This window comes from Miniopterus schreibersii (genome assembly GCF_964146895.1).
Source record: "Miniopterus schreibersii genome assembly, chromosome: 17".
Lineage (NCBI taxonomy): Eukaryota > Metazoa > Chordata > Mammalia > Chiroptera > Miniopteridae > Miniopterus > Miniopterus schreibersii.
In genome coordinates this window covers 4,447,130-4,464,656 of record NC_138117.1, presented here as the reverse complement: position 1 = coordinate 4,464,656, position 17,527 = coordinate 4,447,130, and positions in this window count along the sequence as shown.

Genomic DNA, 17,527 nt, shown 5'->3' with positions numbered 1-17,527 from the left:
AGGAGGCCGCGCGGTGGGCAGCCTTGGAGTCCAAGCTGGAGCTGGGGAGCTGAGGAGGCCGCGCGGTGGGCAGCCTTGGAGTCCAAGCTGGAGCTGGGGAGCTGAGGAGGCCGCGCGGTGGGCAGCCTTGGAGTCCAAGCTGGAGCTGGGGAGCTGAGGAGGCCGCGCGGTGGGCAGCCTTGGAGTCCAAGCTGGAGCTGGGGAGCTGAGGAGGCCGCGCGGTGGGCAGCCTTGGAGTCCGAGCTGGAGCTGGGGAGCTGAGGAGGCCGCGCGGTGGGCAGCCTTGGAGTCCCAGCTGGAGCTGGGGAGCTGAGGAGGCCGCGCGGTGGGCAGCCTTGGAGTCCCAGCTGGAGCTGGGGAGCTGAGGAGGCCTCTCGATGGGCAGCCTTGGAGTCCGAGCTGGAGCTGGGGAGCTGAGGAGGCCTCTCGATGGGCAGCCTTGGAGTCCAAGCTGGAGCTGGGAGCTTATCCTGTGGCTCACCAGGAAGCGTTGCTACAGGAGGGCCACATTTTACAAATCGACTCTGAGCATCGGATGGAGGGACAGACGGAAGGGCGAGCTGCGAGGGAACCCTGACGCGCAGAAGGGATGGAGGAGAGGGGAAGGAGCCAAGGGACCCTCGACGGGCTCTTGGAGGGGTCCCGAGGGCAGTTTGCACATAGAAGGCGAGGGAGGAAGGGGACACGCATTTTGACTGCGGGGAATCTTTGGGGGGCGGTGAAAGGAGACAGCCCCAGCAACAGACCTTCAGGGATGCAAGGAAGGAGTCTGGTGAGAGAAAGCAGAGCCGGGCTCCAGCCTGGAGGGGCTGAGATGGGGTGATAGTGTGATGGGGGAGGGGCCCGGGGCAGGAAGCAGAAGGGTGGGGGCTGGCGCGCTGCCAAGTGCGAATGAAAGTGGTTTTGTCCTGTTTCCTAAGATGGATGGGGAAGCCTGGGTATATTTGGTTTTGATGGGGTTATAGAAACAGAAGGAAAGAGCTGATAAAAAATGAGGGAGGTTCTGTGGTCACCAGAGAAAGCAAACAGTCCCAGCAGATGCGACAGCTCCGGTACCGGGCTTGCTACCGGCGGGTTCGCCAGTCCTTGAGGGTGGTGGCGAGTTAAAACCCAGGTGAGAGTCGCGGAGACGCCCGAAAAGGAGAGTTGAAGCACCAGGGACAGAAATGGAACTGATACGTGCTTAGTGTAGGGACCGAGGTGTCGGTAGAGACACCGGAATAAAAAGGAAAGAAAAAGAGGGAACACGTGGAGTCTTGTGGGTGCCGATGACACAAGAAACGCTAAGAAAACTAAAAAGCAAGTTTGGACGCCGGTGAGTGCTTGCTGTTTTTGCCACTTGACATTCGTACCCACTTTCTGAGATGAAAATGCCCCGAGAGTGTTTCGGGGAAACCACCCTAAGCCAGCATGTAGCTCAAGGGCTTAGCGTTCAGTTGATGGCACTGGGCCCCAGCCCTGGGGTGTGGCGCTCAGTCTAAGTGTATGTCACCGCCTGGGCATGGTGACTGGCACACGGGTACGCACAGAGCACGTCAGAGCCAGGGAGGCTCACCCTGGGATTCATTATTGAACGATGGAGGGAGATGGGCCTTCCTCTGATGCTGAACTTGAGCCTAGAAGGATATAAACTGGAGCTGCTGCAGACACTTCCCAACCTCGAGGGGGAGCCTCTCGGAGAACACAGACAACCTACTGGACAAGTTAACCGATGAAGAGAGACACTGGGTCCTCATCACGTAATCTGAGCCCACGCCGGAAGCTAGCTCCAGCCCTGGGATTTTCAGTTACGTGAGCAGTAGACCGATTCTCTTGCTCTTCGGGCATTGGGATTGGGTTTTCTCACTTGCCACAGAAAGGGTTACATCTGATAAAAGGACATGGGGCAATGTTAAGGAAGCGCAAGGGGGTGACTGAAGAAGGGAGATAGTCGAGGGTAGGAATGGAAGAGGGGGGGAAGCAGGGAGATTGCTGGAGGTTATAAAAATCAGGCTAAGAGGGATTAAAAGGCAAGGATGACCTAACCAGGGCCAGCCAGACAGTTAACATCTGAAGGGCACCCTTGGAGCGGAGCCTATTTCACTGGTGGACATCACTAGGAATGAAAGCTGCCTTGGGGATATAATTTTTTCTCTCGTGTACACAAAAAAACAACTTGTAGAGCTGAGAATCACACCCTGGAATAATGATAAAAGCCTAACCTCCAGCCAGACAGTTTCTTTCATTTGCTTGGTGAAAGTTTATTAGTGTCTGCAAAACGCTATGTTAAGAATCGGAAGGCAGGAAAGACACGGCCTTCTCCCTAGAAATGCCTCATTGAAACAGGGCAGCCGTCCGATGTCATTACTGCGCTGGCTGGTCTGCAGACTGGGGATAAGCCCAGGAGTTGGACCTCGAAGAGAGCCCCCGAGAGGTATCCATACGGCCAAAACGAGTGAATAAATTGGTGGTGCAGTTAACAGATGCCTGAAACAACGGCAGGCCTTGGCCTTGGCGATCTAGGTGAGCTTCGCGCTCTCTCGAAGCCCTGGTCCCACGCTGGAAAGGGGAACCGGGTGAATGTGGCTCTTTCTGATTCCCTGCTCTGTTTTTCTTAATGAGGGCGGACACTCGCCTATTACCTGTGTTAAGCTCTGGTTATTGTAGGGTGCTGCTCATTGAGGCAGTCAGATGTGGACTTTGAAAGTCCTCGCGACTTTTACAAACTGGTTGCATTAAGCACAGCTCTCCTTACACCGCCTCGTGCACCTAAGCTGAGCAGGCTCCCCCCTATTTGCCTCCAAAGAAGTGTGTCCGAGCAGCTGCAACACATATTTGATGCAATGAAAAGCGATTTTTGTCTTTAAAATAAACACCAACTTTTCTCCTTCTGTAAGCCTGTCCAGATGATCAAAAGCCAGATAAGGCCCTGAAACAAATTCCCTTTTACCATTTGCAATGTGAAAAACTCTTTGATTCCCAGCGCACCCTCCCCTTTCATTAATGGAAGCGCGGCTCTTATCTTGATGTATGTGTAGCGGGCGCTTCTTCAGCTCTGACAACGAGAAAAGCGAGCAGCAGAAAATAATGGAGCCCTGAAAAATTGCCGTCCTGATACTACTGAAATGCCTCCCTCTTTCAAGCCAAATCTACCCACGTGTTACATCGGAGAAATAAAGAGTGTGAGCAATATAATATCTGTGAGGTTGACAGTCTGCAAAGTTTTTTTCGTTTTAAACAGTCGATGGCTGTTGAATCACTGAACCGGGCTTGAACACGCTTCTAGGCACAGTGACAGTTCATAGAACAGAGAAGACACTGCTAACCTAAAACAGGGGAAAACAATGAGGAAAATCAAGAAGGACCCGGAGCTGTGGCCGTCTTAGGGTCCCTGGGCTCAGAGATAGTGGCGGCAGCCTTGGACCACGTGCCGTTCTTTAAAGGCATGATAAACAGAAAAAATGTACAATTCTCTTTCCTCCACAGACTTTGAGGGGCGTAAAAAGTAACACTAAATTCTACCCCCGAGGGAAATCCTGCCCACCCACCGCCCAGCGTGCAGTCACGTGAGTGCGAAGTTCTGGAGGCTGCCGGGTGTGTGCACTTAGGATGGAGAAGTGATCTGCAGCCAGACCAGATGGCCGGGTGCGTAATGAAGCGACAGGGAGTAGCTTGTTCCCCATGTCACCTGGGATCATTATAAACCAAAGACTATGACATAGGTTTGCTCATGTCCTTTTGGCCAGAACTTCGGGCCAGACAACTTTATCTCTAGTCATTCTGGAGCAGGCAAGGTTCACGGAAAGGGGGGAGAAGAGATGAAAGACTTCCTCATAAGAAGGGGCCTGACGTTATCTCGATGATCATTAAGATCCCGTCGGAGGAAGGATGTATAGCTGTCACAGGCTTCAGGGTTTCCTCCTGGCTTTTGGAGATGGGGCCTTTGGGAGGTAATTAGGTCATGAAGGTGGAGTCCGCACAATAAGATCAGTGTCCTTATAAGACGTGAGAGAGAGAGAGCTTGCTTCCTTTCTCCCCCCTCCCGCACCCGTGGGAGGGCACAGCAAGAAGACACCCGTCCATCCGCAGACCAGGACGTGGGCTCTCACCAGGAACCGAATTGGCTGGCACTTTGACCTTGGACTTCTCAGCCCCCAGAGCTGTTAGAAATAAATACTCATTGCCTAAGCCACTCAGTCTACGGAGGTTTTGTTATAGCAGCCTGAACGGACTAAGACACTGAGCACCTCGCCCTGGTCTGCCCATCTCCATCTCCTTGGCCAGGTAAATACTAACTTCCACAAACCGGAGTCTGCGTAGTTCTTACTTATCTCACTGGTGTGTTTTTTGGACAGGTCGTGCCTCATCCACTAGCCTAGGCAACTGGTGGTCCTGAGCTCTGACTGAGCCACAGCCCCCCAGCAAACCCTTGATGCCAAAGCAAGACGGCAGAGTGAGACCGTGACTGGCTGCGGGAAGGCCCAGCACCGTTTCCTGGGGGCAGGAGTCTCCGAAGGAAGCAGATAAACAGATGCTCAGCTGAAAAAGGAGAGCAGCCCCCACTGCGAAGCATAGACCCCGACAAGAAGACCGCCGGCTGGGACACTGGGCCACGCAGGGCGGGGCGGCCCTTCCCAGAGCTCTTCCATGGCATCCCGTAGTCCAAGCGCTTCATTGCTTGTTATAACCTCCCTCCTCCAGCAAAGCTTGTGGAAGCCCATGGTTCTCGGGTGGAAAATGTAATTACTGTCCCCCCCCCACCATCCCTTGGGTCAACAAAGCAACCAGAAGAGACAGTCAGGGAGAAGGGACAACCCAGCAACGTGTCTTTGTAATGAGAATAATCGGGGTTACTTGCCTCTAAAAGGCTGCCCTGGGGGGTGCGGATCCTGGTGAACACGAGCGAGGAGGTGCACCTGACCACGCAGGACCCGCGTGAATGACGGGACACCCTGTGCCAGGCCTGCCACTCGTCTTAAACTGCGCACGCCCTGCTCCGCGGCGCCCCTGCAGCGGAAAGTCAGTCTGCAGCGTCACTCAGGCCCGGGACCCTTTGCAACACCACGTTGAAAACTTGGCAAAGCCTGACAATGGAAACCAAAAGCAGATTCTAAATGACCATTGTCATTAATCGGGGTTGACATTTAACAACCCCTCCTAAGTACTGCTCAATCACTGTCCCCTTTCATTCCCTCTCCCGGACTCCCACAGGCCTCCTTAGCGTGCGGGGTGCCTGAGCCCTGCCCCGGTGTGTGGTCTCCAGTAAAACAATGGAGGCAAAGTGATCCCTGACAGAGCGGGCTGGGACCTCCGACATAAAGCAGATATGGGGACACAGCCAGGGCCCTGCAACCTGAGAGAGGGCCGCAGGGAGCAGCTCAGAAAGGAAAGTGGACCGGGAGAGGGGCCGGTCCTTAAGGGGCAGGGCGAGGGGAGGAGAGCCTGCGGTCCCGGGGAGGGAAATCAGCGGGGAGGGCACGGCTTGTGTTCCTAGGTGCCCAACACCGTCGCTTTAATGGATTCCGAAGGCGGCAGACACGCTCTCCAGGCAGCCTGGGAAATCAGCTTTATGGGGGAGATTTGTTTAAAGCCCTTAATTCAGGAAACTTATTTGTAAACGACTGTTTTAGAGTCTTATTCCCTTTAATAACTATTAGTTATGCTTTGGATTCCATCCACTTCTGCAGTGCACGTGGGTCTGGGGAACTGCAAACAGCCCGGGCCGTTCGCTCATTCACTTATTTGACACATATTTGTTGAGACCCCACTAAGTTCCAGCTACTGCCCTGAGCACTGGGGACACAGCTGCGGGTAAAACAGGCGTGGCCTTGTCCTGGTGGAGCTCACGTGCTGGAGGGAGAGACGGGCCGCCAGGCACGAAGCGTAGGAAGTGTGTGACTTCTGGGCATCAAAGGACGCGATCGACAGAATAGAAAAGGCAACCTGTGCAACGGGAGGAACATTTTAAAAATCATGCGCCTGCTAAGAGGTTAATATCCAGCGTATGTAAAAAACTCCTACAACTCAACAACAAAAATAAATAACCGGGCTAAAAAATAGGCAGAGGATTTGCACAGGCATTTCTCCAAAGACGACATACAGATGGCCGGCAAGCTCGTGAAAAGATGCTCGACATCACTAATCACCAGGGAGACGCAAATCAGAGCCACAGTGAGGTACCGGTGCTGGAGGACAGTCAGACACTTCACTGTCAAAGCTGCTTCTTCGGAGACACTCTCTGCTCAACCCTAGGAAAAGCTCCTCACTCTCAAGCTCTTCTAAAGGAGCAGACCCACTGGAACACCGGGGGGTGTTTTGGACACTCGTGTTGAAGAAACTCTCCAAGTCCACCAGGTAGAAAAAGCAGCTTTTTGCAATCAGATGTCGTCTGTTTGGGGAAGCCTTAGAAGATGAGAATTGTATATTTTGAGACAGTCGGTGCAATATGTAACCCAGCGGTGCTTAAAAAGTTGCTTTTTTACATTATTATTTCAATGGTATTCTTAATGCGCTGAAGGTTACACCTTGGCTGAGTCTATCTTCAAAAAGATTTTTTTAAATCGACATTGTGAATATTTTTAATAACACCTCAATTATTTTCCCCCCACAGTATGTGTACCTCTTCTGTGTTTTCGCCCCCTTAATAGCTGTTCTATATCTCACCACTCATAGTCTCAGACTTTCAAAAAGACTTGGAAGAGGGAAGGAAAGGAAAAGCCAAATCTCCCGTAAGACCTTTCTCCAGAATCAATAGCCACCACTAACATTTGGCATGTTTACTCCCAGTGGATTGCCCTCCCCCCCCATGCTTAATTCGTTTTTTCTTATTAATGGTTATATAATGGTTATGTTATTTACACATTCCCACCATCTGGACGATTCTGGGCTCACTGATTCTGGAGAAATCTGTGGCTGAGCAGAGAGCAAACAATCTCTCCCTGGCTTGGGCGTTTGAAAAGCCAAAGCACTTAGGCATGTAGAGATCATAGACCAGAGTTCTGAGAACAGAAGTGGAGGGGTGCAGGCCTTCCCTTTCCCCCCACCTCCCCAACACACACACACACACACACACACACACACACACACACACACACACACACTTCCCTGGGAGAAGAGTGGGGAAGCACTGGGAAAGTTCAGACAGTTCTGGAGAGAAGAGTTCTAGGCCCTGTTCTCCAGGCTTATCCTTAGGAAAGTGGCAACAACTCAAGACAGATGGTTGGATCTGAGAACAGAGCTTATCTGCAATTTCCAGGTGGGACCTGGGGAAGAGGTCAAGTTATAGGCAACCGTCCCAGACTGTCCCACACCTGCCCCACCACGGTGCGGATGCAGCAGGGTGACTCGGGACTGGACTTTGACTTGGGCTGGAAATGAGGACCCTGGCCAGACTGGGGGATGGACTTTTCCACAGGTGCCCAAGCACCCTGTTGATACTGGGGAGCAGGAAGGAGAAGGGAAGAAATCCTAGGTTCAAGTTATGGCACCCTGAGAAACATATCTCAAAAGGGAAATCGAATTGTCATAGAAAAAATACTTTTTTACCCTTGGGTTTGTGGACTAAAATCCATACTTGTTGACCATATTATATATTTTTTATTTTATATTCTGATTTTTCCCTCATTGTAGTCAAGATTTCAGTCTAAACATCATTTTTTGTAGTGGCTTAATAGTTCATTGAGTGGAAATCATAATTTTCTTAATTTTTTTTCCTTTTTCAAGCTTTACCCCCCAATCCCTTTTGTTAAACATTTTAATTATTTCCATTTTTTGCTATTATAATTAATACTGTGTATATCATTAGGCACAAGAATCTAGAATGAGTGGTTTAAAATAAGTTCCAGAAGTGGGGTTATTGGTCAAAAGGTATGAACAATTTTAATTCCTGTAATATATATCGCCAAATTGCTTCCCCAAAGGTTTGTAGAAATGTATACTTTCATGAGTCATCCATAAGAGTTCATTGTTTGAATTAAACGTTAACTTAGCATCAAATGACTTTACTGTTTTATAGTTGAAGAAGATGTTTCACTGGTTTATAAATAATACATATTATTTTTTCTCCGATTAAAAAACAAAATATGTTCATGTTGGAAAATTTGGAAAATATAGAAAAGTACAAAAGGGAACTAAAGATCACCTATAACCCCATGACTCGAAGGCAGCCACTGTTCAAATGCTGATACAGAGTCTCCGTCTTTCTTTCCATGACTACGCACGTCTACTCCAGCACAGTCCCATGTACCTACGGTTTGCTTTTTACAAAGTTGAAATCACTGTGTATATCACTGTGTAAATTTTTGATTTAACAATGCCATGGACATTTTCCAATATCATAAAATGATTCTCCTAATACGGCCATTTACATAATTACTGTCCTAAACCGAAAAGATCCTCAATACTAGCTTTCTGTTGCCGTGATGGAAAGGGGGTATCCATACACACTCAAGTACACACACACGCCTGTTTCACACAGATTCTGACATGTGACTCTGGCCCTCGAAAATGCATGATTATTTGCAGTGTAGTTTAGTGAACTGAGCACTAACAATGAATTAGAAAATAGGGCTTTGAGTTTGGTTCCATTGTTTAGCAGTGGTGAGACTCTGGGCAGACTGTCAACACCTTCAGCCTACTACCTTTATCTTAAGAGTTTATGGGAAATGTGAACAGAGAATGAATAGGGCCTGGCCGGTGTGGCTCAGTAGTTGAACCAGGAGATAGCGGTTCGATTCCCGGTCAGGGCACAGGTGGGCCCGATCCCCAGCAGGGGGCGTGCAGGAGGCAGCTGATCAATGACTCTCATCATTGATGTTTCTCTCTCTCCCGCCCTCTCCCTTCCTCTCTCTGAAATCAATAAAAACATATTTTTTTTTAAAAAAGAAAATGAATAGGGAAATGTCACGTCTGACATCTTTCACCTGTATATTTTGTACTCTCCACACACAACTCAATGAACTGGCTGAGACCTGAGGCCCGAAGCGGCATTTCTGGTCTGGCATTTCTGGTCTGGTCTTCCCCTCGGGCAACCCTCACCCAGAGCTTGTGCTGGGCAGGGCCACCGCTACAGGATGACCACTAGATTTCAAATACCAACCTTGTGTGTGTGTTTTTACTTTTTTAGAAGTGGACTAGAACAGAGCACTTTTTAATGTTTTTAGTCTTATCAGGTTACCTTCTGCTTAGTGACAAGTTGGCTGTCTGTTGGCTTTTCTTCAATGGGCTCTACCCACAGGCGATTGCTAAAGACTCAGTTCTTGGAAATAATCGTCTCTTCCTCTCACGTTTATAAGGGGGTGGCCTCTTTAAAAAGCTGTCCCATTAAGTGGAGCTGCTCCTAAGCAGGCTGCCTCCCATCCAGCAAAGCGATTGTGACACAGCCGGGCCAGGAGTTGCCTTGCCCGCGCGGGCGCTCCCCGGGGGAGCAGAGGCGTGGGCCTTCTCATGTGAGCTGTCTGACCCGACTTGACACGACTTGCAGGCTGCACCCACTCCCCTCGTTCAAAGAGATCCTCTCTTTTAAGGTACTGGCTACTGAAAAATGTGTGAGTGACCTGAGGGGAGAGACCGAGGGCTCCTTCCTCTTCAGACGGATCTCAGGTTTAACCCATCGTGTTTATTGGCCGTATTTTAGCAGCAAGGTGTGGGTTTTACTGCAGGCATGTAATTATTAGGATTTATTATTAAGCTGCATATACAATACTTGATTCATGTGGATGTTCAACAGAGAAATTCAAGTATTATTTAGCAAATACGCTTTTGAGCTTATTTAGAAAACATTAGTATTTTACTTGCTAATTTCTCTACGTATGTGTAAAAAGGACTCTCTGAAGCCAATTCCTTTAGCAACCTCAAGAAAATCAGCTCAGCCTGCTTGCTTTAGTTTCCTGAATGCAGAAACCAATGTTTGGGCCTGTGCAATTTCCTGAAACGTCCAGAGGAAAGGGGCCTTTGGGAAAATTTAGAGGGGGAGTGGGAAGGAGGGAGGGGAGAGAGTGTGATAAGAGTGACTTTGCTCTCTGAGGCATGAGGTGTATCCTCTAAGGAAACGTCCCTCCTTGGTTGTCAGAATGTGTTGGGTCCCTGGGGGGATTCTGGTTTCCTTACCTGCTCAGCAGAATTTTACTGCGGCCATACCCCTCCTCTGGCCATCTATGTGCATGCATGTACACACACAACTGTATACACACAGAAATGCACACGTGCATGCACACACGTGCACATGCACACGAGTTCAAGGATTTTGGAGAACAGACATAAAAAGACCCTTCAGTGAACAATCAGAACTAGCATTTATTGGATGAGCTGGGCACAATTTCCATCATGTCATTTCATAGTTACCAAAAACTCTGCCCCGAAGTGGTTGCTATTATTGCCCCGTTTTACAGATTAGGAAACTAGGCTCAACGAGATGACATTGCTGTTTGCACTCACTCAGCTATCCTGCGACAGTCAGAATTCAAGCCCGGGCCTGACCGTCTCCACAGTCAGGTTCCCATCAGATGGCAGAGGCTGTGGGCTCAGGCTTCTTAGAGATCGGACCTTGAGGTACCGCAGAATTGCCTCAGGACCTGCAGCTTCTGAGCTGGTGTAGGGTCTGCGAGGGCAAGATGTGGGCACTCAAGGCCCTGGGAGTGTTGAGTTGGGCCTATATCCCTGACACATATCATCTGCTCTCATTTCCTCTTGAGAACCTGTTATGGTTCATTAAAAATATTTTTTTAATTGATATTTAGAGAGGGGAAGAGAGAAAGAGAGGCAGAGGGAGAGAGAAACATCAATGTGAGAGAGAAACATCTATTGGCTGCCTCCCGCACGTGCCCGACTGCAGATCGAATCTGCAGCCTTTTGGTGTATGTGACACTCCAACCAGCTACGCCACACCGGCCAGGGCCTGCTATTGTTCATTTATGTGTCACCGAGGCTGGGCTACAGGGCCCAGATATTTGCTCAAACATTATTCTGGATGCTTCTGTGAGGGTGCTTTTTGGATAAGCTTCAGTACAGTAACATTTAAATCAGTAAGCAGATGGCCTGCCATAATGTCGATGGGCCTTATCCAATTCACTGAAGGCCTTCAAAGAACAAAGACTGACCCTCCCGCCCCGCCGTCCGCAGCAAGAAGGAATTCTGCCAGCTGACGGCCGTAATCACACTGCAGTTCTCCGCTGGGCCTCCAGCCTGCCCACCTGCCCTGAGGATTTGGGGTTCACCAAGCCTCCGTAACTGCATGAGCCAATTCCTTAAAATAATCTCTCTCTGTCCACACACACACACACACACACACACACACACACACTCACACACGCCCCCTGTTGGTTCTACTTCTCTGGAAAATCCTAACCAATATGGAGCCTGTCCAATTTAGGGCCAGATCTCTTTAGAAACCATTATTGATCACCTAACTTTTCTTCTAGGATCCCCTGCAACTTGTTTCCTTCCTCTGGGAAAGCTCTGTCCAAGTGCTACAGAGCATCCCAAAGACATTTCTCTCTTCCAAAAATTATGCCCCCCCCTTTCCTTTCCTTCACCCACTTGCTTTCTAAGTGCAAACTGGACAGGGTAGGGAGTTTTTGGTCAGAAATGGGCACCCCCTCTTATTGCCCCCTCTCACGCCAGGGGCGCCCTGGCCTTCTTCCAAGGCCTTGCATTTGAGGCTGTGGGGCTTGGAACCATACCCCCCCCCCGACGGTCCCATCACCTCGTTTTCCTGTCTTCCTTCCCGGTATCCATCCAGGCCGGGCTTCGTGTTTAGCGTGTCTTTCTCCACCAACGTGACGGTCGTGAGCCTGCCTGTCCTCCCGCTGTTGCAGTCGGGTGTCCAGCACACTGCCCAGCTCGGAGCTGGAGTGGACCCCCACTGAGCGGGCGGGTGAGCGAACGAACAAATGCATCTTACCTGCCGCGCTCCGCCGGGGAGGCAGGGCCGCAGGTGTGTGACATCCTACTGCTGGGCAGAGTCCCTCGCTCAGTTTCCAAGGTGCATTAACTTTTCCGGGCCTCTAGGGTGTCATTTAGTTCACTGGAACAGTAATTTACTAAACAGTACCTTCGGGGCCTGAAAAAGTTAATGCACCTCCAAAGTTTCTCATTTGCACCAGGGAGCAGTTTATTTACCCAGCAGGGCTTGACCTAATAGGTCTTAACTCCATTTAAGAGAGTCATAAGGACTTTATCACTTTTCCACTTTCACGTTTTCTACCCTGAGCATTTGTCTGTTTGTGGAACACTGTTGGCAGTTTTTGGTGCTCGCGTGCACCCCCCCCCCCACATACCCGTATTAATACCAGGGCTCAGAAGGACATTGCTGTCTCCTGGCACTAGGATAAATCTTCCAGGTATATTTTAGTTTCTATAATGAAAAAAAAAAACCAAGTCTGTATATTGCAAGCCATTCAGATGATGTTATTTTTGTGGCTTCTTGGGATATATTAGACGCAATTGCTTAATTAGCTCACGTTTTGTTTTTTAGACAACAGTTAGATCACGAGATATTGGAGAATGTGAATGTGAAAAATTCTGTGCACTTACGTTACTGAGCCTCATCTGCAATGTGTAGCCCGTCATTTCATTTCTCTGCTGTTTCCAAGCTGTTTCCATTCCTAATCTTGACCACTTTCCTTCTGAGGTTTTCCAGATTTAGCCTAATCTTTCCCCTTTTACTAATCACTGTCAATTTTGTACTTTCGTAGCATGTCAAAAAAATTTCTTCTCCAGAGTTTATTTTTTAAAGAGTCATTCTTAGCAGTAAAAGCTATGGAAATACCTTTTTAAAAATTATCGTCACACTGATGTTACAGGACTTGGTAAAAGGTTTTTCTTAACTTTGGGATCCAATCAGAAAGGATTATTACCAGCAATAGGTAGCAGAATTTTCGATAAAACAGGTTGTGGGCTGAGATTTCAAAAAATGGTAAAAACCCATTACTTAAGAGTTCCCGTTGATCATTCATCCCGAACCGGGTTTAAATACGCAGCTGGCACGGAATGAGAAGGCTGCTCAGTCAGACTGTAGAGAACCAACCGCTTTGTCGAACGTTGGCATGGCATGGCAAAATCTTGACAGGACCATGTAAAATTTTTGCATCACAGAGGTTTCTTTTTGTTGTTAAACATTGTGAAAATATTTTCCCTTTTTCTGTCTTTGATATTATGGTGATTGAATTCAATTTATGAATATTAGATATTCTCAGGGATAGGATTCTGAACAATAGTCGTAAGTCCGCACAGGCCAGTAGATGTTAATAATTAGGATATACGTTTATGGAAGTTTTAAAAGATATTTTGGATGCAGACTTAGCGTTTTGTGATTTGATATTTTCTTCTAAAGGTGGATTGCAGTGACAACTCAACAGGATTTAAGAAAAATGGAAGTTTTGATGATGGTTCTTTACATTTATGGAGATTCTCTGATCACAAACAGGTTATTTATTACAGCACACAGTTTATGTATTAGAAATAAACAGATTTTATTTTTAAAATTCTATCTAAATTTAGCCTTTTTACCAATTCAGATTTTATTCTTCCTGCTAATTAAAGTAGTTGCCTGAATTATTACTGTACTTACTGTACTAGAAAAGCACACATAGTAAGTAGATTTCAGAAGTGAGCTTTTCTGCAGTATTTTGTGTGTGTGTGTGTGAACCTTGTTTAAAAAAAACACATTTAAACTGGGCATTATAATGGAAACACAGATAAGGTTGGAGAAGGGCTTGGTGAGTGCCGTTGCCACCCCCACCTTGGTTGGTGTCCTCGTGCAGAGATTTTCCTGCCTCTGTGCCAGGGACAGATGATAACAAGATTTGAAAGATCAAGGGCCTAACTTGACTCTAAAGAGCTACCCCCTCAATTCCCAGCTCCTCAGGGAAGCACGAGCCTGGCTGTCAGGCCGCAGCAGTAGCTGGTGCCCTGGCTGCGTTTCTATCTCATATCTTCAGGTTTCAAGGCTGTACCTACATTCACTTTATTTTCCTTGAACCACGCAGTGTATGACCCAGCTGTCATTTCTTCTGACAGCTGAGGATGGAAAACAATATCCTGAAAATGATCTTGTCTTACGAATAGAAAGGTCTGAACTGGTTCATCATGGATGAGCCGTCGGAGTTTCTTTCAAGAATAGAATTCATGTCTTGTCATTAAAAAAACAAACCCACACATGGGCTTCCTGAGGATGAAAGACATCCAGAGGGCAGAGCAGTTCCCTGGCAGGGTCACGTCAGAAGACGGGACGAACGTATTAGGAGGAAATAGCAAACTGGGCATTCTCCAGTTAACTGTGATTGCCTTAGTCAAAGTGATTTGTTTGGTTGAGTGACAATTAATTTTGTATGACCCCCGTAGATCTCCTTCACTGATTCTTTTTTGAAAAGTGTTTTATTGATTTCAGAGAGAGGAAGGGAGAGGGAGAGAGAGATGGAAACATCAATGATGAGAGTCATTGATCAGCTGCCTCCTGCACGCCCCCTGCTGGGGACCGAGCCCGAAACCTGGGCCTGGGCCCTGACCCAGAATCGAACCGTGACCTCCTGGATCCTAGGTGGACGCTCAACCGCCGAGCCACGCCAGCTGGGATTAACTGATTCTTCAGTCAGATAAAGTTTTAAATCCTGATGAAGTCTAATGCTGATTCCAGCATAATCAGATGGAAAACTATTCCCTGTAGTCTACGAGGACACAGATGAAGTTCACACGAAAAATCCTAAATGTTAGGGATGCGCACAAAGTCCTAAGTGTTTCGGAGTGGCGAGGCGTCTTTCCGCTTTAGTTTATCATCAGGTGCTCTCTGCCTTCAGGGAATTTGTCATCTTTTTATTGGTAATTGTTCACAAGACTTCATGACACTGAGGGAAAATGTAAATATGTGTGAGAAAGCTGTAGTTAGCCTCGAGTAACAAATAGTCATTGTTATTTTAATCTCATATTTCAATTAGCCTTAATCTTTTGTTTGTGTAGCCTTGAAAAGCTGTAAAAATCAGTCATTATAGTTTAATTACTAACCATTATCCCGGGTGGCTAACTCCACTTCCTTCTGAACAAGTCCCTTCGTTGGTTTCTTTCGGGTTGAAATGCCACGGGTGGCATTCTCCAGCGGTCGCCTGGCCCTTAGGCGGGGCGGGGGCATCTCAGTTCCCTTGGTTCCTCCTGGGACCAGGCAGCCTCTGCTCTCTCCTTCCAGGACCGGCCTGTTTGCCGCTCCACTTCAGGACAGCATCGCACTTAAGTTTTACATAATGACAGAAGTTGAATGTTTCCTGCTCTAGTGTTTATTCAGTAAAACATTTTACATTCCTGGATAGATACTAGTCTGTCATTAATGGATTCTTGGCTTTGGGCCAATAGCTAATAGTTTTATTGGTCCTCATAACTTAGCTATGTGATTTTTGTAACCACAAGGGGCTCTTTTCTGTGTTTTTCTTTTTTCTTTCTTTTTCTTTCTTTCTTTTTTTTTTTTTTAAATAGCCTAGCAACCCAGAGAGAGGGGCACCAAATTTAAAAACAGAGCATTTCTCTCTCAATTATTCTCTCTCCTTCACTCATTATTTCTGCTCTTAGGAAACGCTCTCATACCTCGGTGGATTTTGAACAAGGCTTGGACTCAGTTGCCAGGGTCTATTCCCAGCTTTCTCATTGCCCTGAAGAAGCCTGGCAGAACTCATTGCCCTGCCAGGTGGTGTCTTTCTGCCTAGATAAATAGAGAGGCAGGCGGGCTTGTTTATAGCACTGAGGCTTATCAAACTTTATTCAATTGCTTTAAGCGCTGGAGTAAGGAGAACCAACATTTGGAAATCTTGGAAGCAGGTACCCCCAAGTAGAAAAGAAGAACTTTACAATTAGGTGAGTGTGAGTGAAGCATGCGCATTTCATGCCCCCCCCCCCACACACACACATAGGTGTTAGTTGTAAATGCAGGTTCTGCCACTTTGGTCCTGACCTCACGTAGGGCTAGTCTGTGGTGTCCTCATAACTTCCATGCCATTTCCTCTTGGTGATGTTTTCTTTTTACATCCCCTCCCCCATGCATCTTAAAATAGAAGTTCAAGTATTTTGTGTCTCTAAATTCTCCCCAAACTCAGTCTTCTCTCACATGAATAAGTTTCTGTGGGATTCCAGGATCACAGGACCATCTTGAAAGAAGTTCGATGTTGGTCATTGTGGTAACTAGGCTGTGTCCCAGGGCGGGCCGTTCTTTCCTTTGCAAAACAGCAACAACCACACGTGGAGGTGATATATGCACCTGTGGAAAATTTGGAAAATATAAAAAATACAGGACAGGATAATCCCTCTCCACTCCCAGACTCCACCCCACCCTCGTCTCATCGCAATGGTAGATGCCCATTTTTGCCCATTTCTTTCAGCAGTTTTCCCTCTACCTTTGCACGCAGCAGAGGCCATTCTATACTTTGCACTCTGATTTTTTAACTCACTATACAATTCCCATTTCCATGTGCCATCTAATTTCTCTAGTAACATAATTTTAAAGGTTGCACAATAGTCCATCATAAGAATTAGACTATAATTTACTCAACGAGCTCTCAGCATTGAGCATTTCGTCTTCTCTTTCTTTGCAATTATGAAGGATGTTATACTGAAATGTGTCTGTGCACATGTCCTTCCCCGATTCTTAGGATTCTTGAAGACTTTGCTTCATTTGTTTGTTTGTTTGCTTTTTTTGTTAATCGTCACAGGAGGTATTTTCCCATTGATTTTAGATAGAGTAGAAGGTGGGGGGAAACATCGAAGTGAGAGAGACACATCGATTGCAAAACACACGCCCCAACTGGGCTGGGGACCGAACCTGCAACCCAGGTGCGACATACCCTTACCCCAGAGCGGAACTGAGACCCTTTGGGGCTTGGGCCGGTGCTCTAGCCACTGAGCTGCACCGGCCAGGGCGACTTCGGCCTATTTCTAACCCAACCCCACAGCGCGTCAGGGGAGTCCGGTCGCTGGCAGGACACTCACTTCTGGCCAGGGAATTCCAGGGCAGGCACTTCACCCAGGGACCAGGACAGAGGGAGGCTCTCCTTCTGGGGCAGGGCTTTCGCCTTCCAACAGGCCCACGAGTCTGAGAGCCCGGTGGGTGAAGGGAGGGTCCTCCTTAGTTCTCAGAGGGAGGCTGACTCTCGTTCTGCTGGAGAAGTTACACTATGACATATGTGCAAATGCATTCGGTGGCGTGGCACAGCTGGAGGGAACGCGGGCGTCGGTGCCACAGGTCACGTTTACTTGACACCGGGATGTTTTAACACAGGACGATGCCAGTTCAATTAAACGTCTCGGAGCAACAGTGTGTTTTCAAGGCAATTTTTTGACAAAACAAAATAAATGTTTTCACTTTTGAAAACAGTGCCTGTAAATCAATCAGATACTACGTACAACAAATCAGCCACAGAATAAAACGTACGGGAAAAGCAAGAGAAACGTTTCCTCTTAGGGGCATCACTGGTCACCAACACCAGCCCCTTAGCTGCAATTGCTTACTTTAGGTTTCTCTGTGAAATTAGTGTATTTTACTGTCATGTTAAAAATTATGTATGATTTATGGAAC